This window comes from Rhipicephalus sanguineus, chromosome 11 (assembly GCF_013339695.2).
Source record: "Rhipicephalus sanguineus isolate Rsan-2018 chromosome 11, BIME_Rsan_1.4, whole genome shotgun sequence".
NCBI classification, from domain to species: Eukaryota; Metazoa; Arthropoda; class Arachnida; order Ixodida; family Ixodidae; genus Rhipicephalus; species Rhipicephalus sanguineus.
The window spans coordinates 62,125,660-62,135,697 of NC_051186.1; the positions used below are offsets into that span (position 1 = coordinate 62,125,660).

The following is a 10,038-nucleotide window of genomic DNA, read 5'->3' on the forward strand; positions in this document are numbered from 1 at the left end:
CTGAGTCCCTTTCTCCCATGGCCTTCGTCTTTTCTCGCTCTGTCGCCAACGCATTCTCCAGCTCCGAGATTCTCGTCATGAGCCCACTCTGGACAGTCATGATGTTCTCCATTTTCTCCTCGAATTCGCATTGTCTGCACTTGGCGTCAGCTTCTTCTGCCTTCTCGTCCGCACAAACTTCCATCTTCCAACCTACCCCGCACCCTGAACATTTTACGGTCTTTTTGACCATCGCTAGATCTGTTCACTGATACCCACGTATTAGAAAACTGTCACAAATAATCACGGCGTACTAAATACACTACCCTAAGTCAAAAGGAACCACAAAATCAATGAACACGCTACACTTCAATGCACTTGTGCGTGCACGTGCTCAGTCTACGCGCGGACCTCAGCCACGTGGTGGCAGAAAAAAAAACCACAGTAGAAAGTAATACACAAAAAATATACAAAGTAATCAAAAAGAATATATACAAACTAATAAACCCAATCAGGCTTTACGCTAACGCCTTATAGAAGCTACAGACAGAGGCAAGCTCAAATCATGCAAATACACTTATCTGTCGCTGTCGTTGCGAAGCTCTCGAAAAACACGACCATCCTGCCTGACAGCCACCTGGCCGCCTTCTTTTTTGCCTTCTTTCTGGAGCGACGTCTGCTGCTGACACAGATTGTGTACAGCGCCATCTAGAATATCGTCCCTGAACTGTAGTTTGTATGTACTTCTAAGGTCCTTCTATGAGACAGCGCCATCTGCCGTTTACGCCGGACAGAGATACTGCCGTTTACGCCGGACAACGCAGACGTGACAAGGTTAGACTAAGAGAAGCTACGCCCCTAAAAAAAGAGGCGCAAGAGTTACGTTTCCCGAAAATACGCGCTTCTGTGACTACTGTTCCAAGTAGTAAGCACAAGATTGTGCATAACTTTTGGAGTAGCTACGCTTCTGAATCTATTGCACAAAGCTAAACCGGGTGGCAAGACGTTGCATGTAACAGTACAAAAGACATTGCACCTGCGAACTTCACCAATACCCAGAAAAGGCTTTGTCAAAGCTATTTTTATAAATAATCTGGCAGCTGGAGCTGCCAGATTATTTCTGCATGCTGCATAAATAATGTTTTTACTTCAAGTACAAAGCACCTGGCCCCAATCGTGCAATTTTTCGTGCTCTAGACCATATTATTTTAATAGAACTGCATTTAAAAAACATGCGTACAAAGAAAAAAACTGTAATAAGCCTCCCACTTTCGCGATGTCTGTGTAAACATAGAAATTTCATCTTGTTTTATTATGACCCTGTGTTTATGATTTTCGGAGCTACCAACGCATAAAGTGTTGCCGCATCTCATGGTGACAATATAAGTGGAAATTCATTTTAACTATTGGGCAAAAGGGCAGAACAGTCGTACCTTCAAACGTGAACGCTTGTACAACAAGCAGCGGTCATTATTCAACACTAGGAACTTTGTATGTATGCCATTCGTGCATTGTTTGCTGCCGCCCCTTGCCTTTGGTTTGATTGTACTGATAGCGAAATATTGTTTCCATACAAAGCTATTGCGAGTACACTTCCTCGTATTAGAACTTGCTATTTGGCTAACTGGTCATAAGCTATCTTGAAAATTAGGCGCCACTCGGCACTTCCTCACTCAAGCATATTCACACACGCAAGTACTCACGACGTGTGTGAATGTGTGTGAATAGGGGAGTGACTGGTTGCACCTAATTTTCAAAATGGTACTTTTATTTTCAGCATGTTACGAAATAATGCCCTGAAATATTGTCCGTTTCGCTGTTTCAGAAACGATCATGAGCAACACATGATGTGTTTCTGAAAAAAATGCACCAGTGATCACTGCAATTTGAACAGCTTTAGTCAAGTGCTGACATTGAATCTTTTGCGAAGAATGTCCGTTCAATATAATTCTACAAAATGAAGACAATGAAGCGATTCGCGTTGCGTTGTGCGATGCTCTGCATATTGGCCGCCCTTGCTGCCAGCATTAAACTACATAAGTACATGTTTTATCTATATTGTTTTGCCATGTATCATTATTAGCGTGCGTACTTCTTGATATATTGGTACAATGGCGGTAATGTGGTGATTTCGCCTAAATAAAATAGGTCAGTACATGGCTATCCTACACGCCTGCTTTCTTCATGTATTCAAGAAGTACACGTGCTGCAGAGTGTCACACCAGCTGTGCCGAATATACGTCGCAGCACGTGAGCAGATAGTGTCCAAGCGGAAAATCGTGTTTATGATTGAGGATCCAGGTCTTTCCAACCTCCTTTAGACAAAAAGCAACATTGCGTAGCTTCAGTGTATTGTCCCAAAAGCTGTAAGACCATACTTACTCTGACATGCGTCCCGAGCCACTGTGCCACGTCTTCCACTAGAAAGATGAGGCTTAGCTGAGGTGTTGCGAGGTGTTAAGTGTTCAGTTAGGCACAGCTGGCTGTGCTGGCGTGCTTGCGGGAGAGGACATCGTTGATTTAATTGTCGTGTTTTTTTTTTCTGATTTGTGTGCGTGCTTTTCTTCTTGAAAATTTGCTTTGTTGAGTAAGTTTGTCGGTGATGATGAAAGCTTCTGGTTTACATGTCACCTTAGAATATATCACGTTGTGAATTTATGGCAGTATTTTCGAGAAAAATAAACGTGAAAGCAAGTACAGGGAGGAAACAGGATGAATAGTCTGCTGGACCTCACGTTAGGAACTGTAACAGTATAACTACAAAATGTGCCTATTCGCTCGGGTAAAAGCTCTCTCCTTTATTATTGAGCAAATAAGTTATTCGTTTTCTTGATATGTGCAGATCACGGTCCACGTACGCATTCACAAGGACTTCCATACAAAAAGCATACCCGTGAGTAACATATGTTTGTACACAACATAACCTTCTGCCATCTCACCATGAATTGCTGAGTAAAACAATGTTTGTATTTGGACGCTCAGATGGTTACAAACGCCAAAAACCTGGCTGATCCCTACGCCATAGGAATCGGCACAAGACGAAAGTGAAACGTGCCAAAGAAGTGGTTGATTGCTTATTCTGCATTGATACATGAGAGCTTGTGCGATATCGATTGGTGTTTGGACTATAGCAGCGTTTGTAGTGGATGCACTCGCTTGACGCCTAGTGGCACATCTCAATCGCGACGACTAACGCCCATGATCATGATTTAACCGTTGTGATGGCTAAAGTTGTTAAAATATACCTGGACACAGCATGTCGGCATCAACAAGCACGGAATAGACACCAGTACTCGATATGCACTTCTTTAAATGCGTCGTCATCGTTAATTGAGGAGAGACACGGCACGGTGTGCGCTCCCGAGTAATAGGGTAACCTGCGCCTGTGCTCATGCATACACTACCCCTCTGCGCATCAGCAACACGGGACGCAGATTCGTGCCTTGAGCCCCGAACGCACGAAGGCTTTCAACGTCCCCCTGGCCTCTGTCTCCGACGAATTCACCACATTCGACCGTCGATATCATTGCCTTTAGTCGGTGCTTATTTTCGCAGTTTTATTACTCTTTGCTATAACACTAGAAGCAGTAGGGGGCGGAGAAACACCGTTGATGCATGTGAAAGCTGCACTGCTCCGAGAACGAGCGGTCCCATGATCACATGAAGCGAAAGGCAAAGAACGTGACTGCATCTAGGGGGCTCCACAATGCTAACAAAGAACGAACTTTAACGTTCTCCGGCATCGCCTGCCAAGCCTATACCATTCACTTCTGTTCATCAGTCGCGAAAGCAAGCCAAATCGAGCCCAAAGATGGTTAACACTCTGTCCTTCGCATGGTCTGTCTCCCCTGGGCGCATCTGTGAAATAGTTTAAAAGTTGTACACCGCCATTTTCGGCATGCAGAAAGAACCCGTGCTGGTTCTGAAACGTAGGCAAAAATTGCCCCATCTTCGATTAGGGTAATTCGAATGTACGTAATAGTTCACAAACCAGAAATACAAATGTCTGCATTTTCAGTTCAACGTCCACGTTGATTTCGTGTTCTGCCTCCATGTATGTCTACCTGTGCGAAAAACCGAAAAAAAGCGAACGGATCAAGGGCTTGTTTTCATTCATAGAAACAACCTAACTACACAAACAGCCAGTGAAGCGAAGGCAGGTATAGGGCACATCATTTGTAGTCTTTAAGTTTAATGTAGAAATTGTGATCTAAATGGGAAGAATTTAAAAGATCGAAAAGACAACTTACCACCAGTAGGGACCGTACCTGCAGCCTCTGGGTAAGGCGTCCCATGCTCTGCCACTTGAGCTACGGCGGCGGTCGCCTTCCCGTGCAGTTTGATGGGTATCTCTATGCATGGAAGCCAGGGAGTGTTAGTCACCTCCGCTCGTAGTCATTTCAGCGAGTGCGCCACACTTTTCTCGCCAGCTTGCGTCACGTCACACGGTATCTCGTTAAGTGCTAGCCGATTCCCAAAGAACCCTCGCATACTTCCTGAAAGCATCATGTCTGCCGAACGGGGCCTTCGCTATGAAGGAACAAAATAAGGGGAATAGCTCATCTAATGTGGTCGCAAGTGATGATTCTTTTAGATTGGTGAATATTATTTTAGGGGCGAAGCTCCTTAAAGCGGCACCCGTTCGTCCCCGTCGTAGTGCGTAACCAGTCTTAACGCTAGTACCAGATCTTGACCACCAAGGTGGTGCCGGTGGGATATTTCTCCTGTGCGTTGTTGAACAATAAAAAATTCCCAGCGTGCGCTTTAACTAAAAGCCGAATTCTTCTGTCTCTCATTCCCCATTAGCAGCCATTGGCATGTTCCAGTAGGAAACGTTAGTCGAAGTAGAAGTGTGAGTGTTAGCTAAAAGCCGACTTCTTCTGTCTCTCATTCCCATTAGCAGCCATTGTTTACCTCCATGGTGCTGTGCCTGGTGCCTGGTGAGATTTCTCCTGTGCGTGAATAAACAATTAAAATTTTGTTCAAAACGCCGTTGATTGATGAAATACACCAATGAAAGACGCCATGTTTTCTAAAAGCAAAACGAAAAGACGCCAGATGTTTCTAAAGCAAAACGAAAAGACGCCAGCTACTTAACGAAAGACGCCAGATGTTTTCTAAAGCAATGGTATTCTAAACAATGAAAATTCACAGCGTACATGTAAAATTAAAGTAATCTGCAGGTCGTCATAACTCTCATCGAACCTTTAGTATAAACGCGCCCGATCTCACGTCGGTGATGATGTACTGTGGCAGAATTCACGGAAGATTCACGGTTTACCGATGAACCTCCGCAGCTTCGCCCACTCATCATCATTCACTCCGTGGATATGCTGTGATTTTTTCATATAACGGATGTTTCAGCTTCAAGAAAAAAAATTCTAGGAGGGTTGTGGCTTTTAGTGAATAACAGCGCTTCTACAGGGAACGTTATTATCGCGAAAGTTTTCTTCTACCATTGTTCTAATGTTATTAGCCTCAGTAAGGTAAGTGTCACTCACGAAATCGCTTTGTCCAGCGATATATCGCTTTTGACCGCAATTATTATTATTGCATAATAAAGTGGCTTATAAGTGTGTACAATACAAATAACAAATACTGATGTCACGAAGAAGCGCTGAAATTTATTATGGCATTACTTTTTCTTTTTCTTATCAGACCATGATATACCTCTATGCAGGCGGGTATCCGCTTGCCCAAAGGGTTGGGTTCAGTTATGCCTAACACCTGCTAATCAATGGACAATTTTTTGTGGTGAGCACCTCAATACTTTTACAAACCTTACAATTCAAAACAGTTTCTCGGTATTTAGAGCTCATCTGCTAGTCGGCCCCCTGGGTTTAAAAAGATGTGCAGAAAAAACGAACGAAACAGTTATACACAATTTGAAAAACAGCACAGAAGAAGTGCCTATGTTGCGACAAAGGAACTTATAATATTGACAAACGAGTTTCCAACGTTTACAGAAAATTTGCAATTTAAAGTAACAAAATTCAACGTTTCATTAATCGCAAAGCCCAGCTCACCCGGAAAAAATTATGTCTGAAAATGTTTATGTATACGACGCATTTCTGTTGATAGGGAAGGAAAGAGTGAATGCCTAACTCTGTAATACAGCGAAAACACAAAATCGCCGAAGTGAAAAAACACTGGGGCACTTTAGAGAGCATCTGCAACATGCAAAAAAGCCTTACATCGCCCAGAGCGACTGATATAAATATTGTTCACCAATATGATTCGCGAGCAGTCGTTCCAGCTATAGCTTACGGGCACACATTGTTTTCGTGAAAATACCCTCCTTGACGTACTACATTTCCTTCACATACACAGTACTGCAGGCCCTCTTAGGACGCTTTAACACTATCGTGCATTTCTGTCAGTTTAAGCTTTTTCTATTGCAGTACAAAAAAACATGACCTGCGAGAGCTACTGGCGAAACATTTGCACACAGAAGTCTGTTCCTTACTGTAACTCAGTTCCTAAACACTGCATCTGTGTTTGTGGTGAGTACGAAACATGTATTTGTAAACTTATGTCATTCTTCACATAAACACTGACGTTAAAACACATTGATTGCAAAATTTCATATTTGTTTCAATAATAAATGTTTGCATCGACAAGTTGAGTACGCAGTTAGACCTCGTAAATTTTCCAGGTTCTGTACTTTGAGACCAGCTCTCACTCATCGAACCAGGTTGAACAGGTCTCCCAATGTGAGGTGCAGTGATGGCTTCTGGATTACTGTACTTAGCGGGCAAGGTATTGCAGGTTGGAGAATCTACCCACAAGAGCGTCTTGCGCAGAGGTTTTTTTTTATCTCAAAGAGAAGAGCCCGCTTGAATTAGACAGTCTAAGGAAACCCAGTCGCACACGCTGCATCGTTAATACATCTAAGAAATTTGTGGCCAAGTGAGTGAATTTGATATAACAACTTTTGTACGCAACCAAGCCACCAAAATTTCTTTACTGCAGTCTAGAGCATCGTCAAGGATCGTTCTACATCACGCAACTCTCGAAATATGCATGCTACCATTGGTTGCCGACCACACTTCCCATTTCCAGGGAAGGTCTTGTCATCACCACTGAACAACGAAGGAAGGTAGCTTTAATGAGGATTAAGAGGGACAAGAATATTTGAAGATATGCCATTGTCAACACGCAAACTTAGGAATGTGTATTGGACACCCTGTTACGCTGACAATGAAAGTGTAATATGTAGGTGGTAATTCCAGACAAAGTATATATTACCCTGATTATATTTATGATAATACACAGTTCAGCAAGGCTGTGGTGTCAGCCCCGTTATTTATTCCGAACACCCTTCTCTTCCTCGTCTTTCTTCAGACCCTCTCTAACTTCTCCACAACGTTCGCGTAGAATACCTCATTGTGATATTTCGTCGCTTTAACAATTTGAATGAACACTGCATTTTACTTCGCAGTTTAGTCGTGGTGTCGTGTTTCATTGCGTGCGCATGTGACTGTCGTTTATTTCTTAGGCGTTGAAAAAACAGCGTCGCGCATTAACCCAACGGAACATTCGTAATTATTCACGAGAAACATTGCTAACATAGACATAAATGCTTACGCTGTTTTACAGTATTAAATGATTGTGCGTAGCAGATTGTTTGGGAACTTTTCTGCATTTATTGGAAGCCGTCGGATTTGCGGGTCAACGATATATCAGCCCGTTCTTGTACACATAAATTAGCTAACAATTTTGATGTTTATTGAGGTAAAGGAAAATGCATAATGGAGAGAACAATATGTACATGTAGTTGTATTCGAAAACGTGTTAGCGCACCCACAGCTACTTCAGCTGCACATAATTTTCACACTACGATTCAAGTATGTAGGTGCAATATTTATTTCAGCTGCTAGCAGAGCCGTAATGGAAGCAAAAAATAAGGGAGATCATTCATAGGAAAAAAGGAAACCCCGACGAAGGACCACAGTCTCGTGTTCATATAACACCAGTGCAAATGAGAGCCAATACTTGACACACCAGCTATTGATACGTCCGTGCGGCGCAACCAACGCCTTACAGCATCACACGTATCAATAAAACAAAATTATGAAAGTTTCATTCGCTTGATTGAGACTTTCAGGTGTAAACGATAAATAAATAAAATTATGTTGTAATAACACCTGAACGAAGAGACTGATATTTTTTCAGTCACGGACGACAAGGCATTGAGCTATGTAAACACAACACTTTTTTGGCAACCACCTCTACATCTACATTTGTTTCAGTTAACTTGTTGCCGTAACAAAAGGCGCTAATTTGCAGACCTTAATAATTGCAGCCACGCACTCTTTTCTTGGGGGGAGGGGCGGGGGGTTTAGCGATAATATATTTATCTTCGTGCGTACGTTTGTATGTGTGCGTGTATATACACACTCAACATTGCAAAAGTCGGGGAAGGGTTGAACCCCCTAAACCCCTCCCCCCTTTGGCTACGGTAGTGCGCTCTGGTAAGTCCTCTGACATCATATGGATTTGAGACAAAATCATGCAGGTCCCATGCATTTTAGGAATTGATTTCATGGAACCAATGAGCTAGTAGCTACTTATGCCGTATCTTTTGGGTTTGAGCGAAGTGTTATGAGGGGATCCACGCGTCTGTGTAATTTGAGTAACTGCATACATGTCATGGGATTACCAGGCACGTCAATTACACTGGTGAATAAAGTCTAGCTCACAGGCGGCCCTAATGCCGTCACTCACCTTACAACACTGACGTCACTTTATGGAAACGATGCGTTCGCAGCTATCCTTCACCTACTCCTGTCCGCACGAGCAACACTAGACTATCACTTGTTGTGTAACAGGAGCAGATATGCTAAGTTGATTACATTGTTATAAGGCGGATAGCCAAAACCGTAACCCAATTTCGCTTTAGAGAACGACAACCACCACAACTTATTGGTAACCGTTGATGTAATACATCAATTCATAATTTTACCATGTGGTTTCCGGCCATGGGCCGTTGCACCATGTTATTCAGCGTAAACTTGTCTTCTACAGTAAAATCAGTAAATATAACACACGCCATGTCTTTCTCCTATTTAACTCACGAAAATGGTACTATAAAATGCCCAATGCCTATTTTCACTGTTCTTGGTTTGATTTACCATATGGGCAGTGGTATGCGGGTATGCGCCGCACGTGACTGGGGGAAGGGTTTGATGTCGTACGTGGCAGGGACGTCACGTCATTCATGACATAACCTGTGAATTGAGTTAGTCATGCAGTGATTCCCTCCTATGCCAGTTTTGGCATATACCAGGTTACGGAGGCAACCACCGTAGCGGTCAAAAAGAGGTGGCCAGAGAGATAGATAGACAGATGGAAACTACAGCTACGCTGTCATTGCATGATGAATTTAGTTTTCAAAAAAATGGTTGATCCCTCCGTCATAGGAATCGGAATAACACGAAAGTAATGCGCGACCTTACAGAAGTAACTGAATGTTTACTGTACATTGATATAAGAGAATTTGCACAATGTATATTGATGTCTGGCAGCTATAGCACCGTTTAACGTGGATGCACCCACTGATGATTGGTGGTACATCTCCATCCCGACGGCTAACGTCCATGTTAAACGATTAAACAAACCCTTGTGGTAGCCGTAGTTAACGGTGAAAGCTTAATTAGAAATCGAAGTGTGATAGCCCGAAGAGCGTCGCATATTGGACGCAGAACTTCGTCGCCATCCCGCAGCATGTTGAAATGTGATTGAACACATTTTAACCGAACTAGAGGGAAACGCAAAGCGCGTCGTGCCGCCCCGGTAGCCCGGCCGGGATTTTTCTCGGGGCGAGCGCTTGAGCGGTGAACGCGGTGTTACAGCCAGGTGAGGCAGGCGCGCGTCGCAAAGCTATTTTTGGTTTGTATTAGCGTGGTTAGGGACCCTAGCGTGATGCTATGAGCGAGGCCGACGCTTTTACGACGCTTAGGCTAAGGTCGCCACCTCGCGGTGTGTTAAGACATTGACAAAATTGAACTTCTATTGAAAACGCACCGAATGGGACGGACGTGTAACGCATTGCAGGTG

At 43.4% G+C, this 10,038-nt stretch overlaps 1 long non-coding RNA gene across 1 annotated transcript; it reads left to right on the forward strand.

Moving 5' to 3' along the window:
* Positions 1–2,818: 2,818 nt before the first annotated feature.
* LOC119373739 (uncharacterized) lies at positions 2,819–8,088 on the forward strand. Its single transcript, XR_005179959.1, has 4 exons — positions 2,819–2,872; positions 5,638–5,733; positions 6,381–6,482; positions 7,853–8,088. It is a non-coding gene; the product is annotated as an uncharacterized LOC119373739 (long non-coding RNA).
* The last annotated feature ends 1,950 nt before the right edge of the window (positions 8,089–10,038 follow it).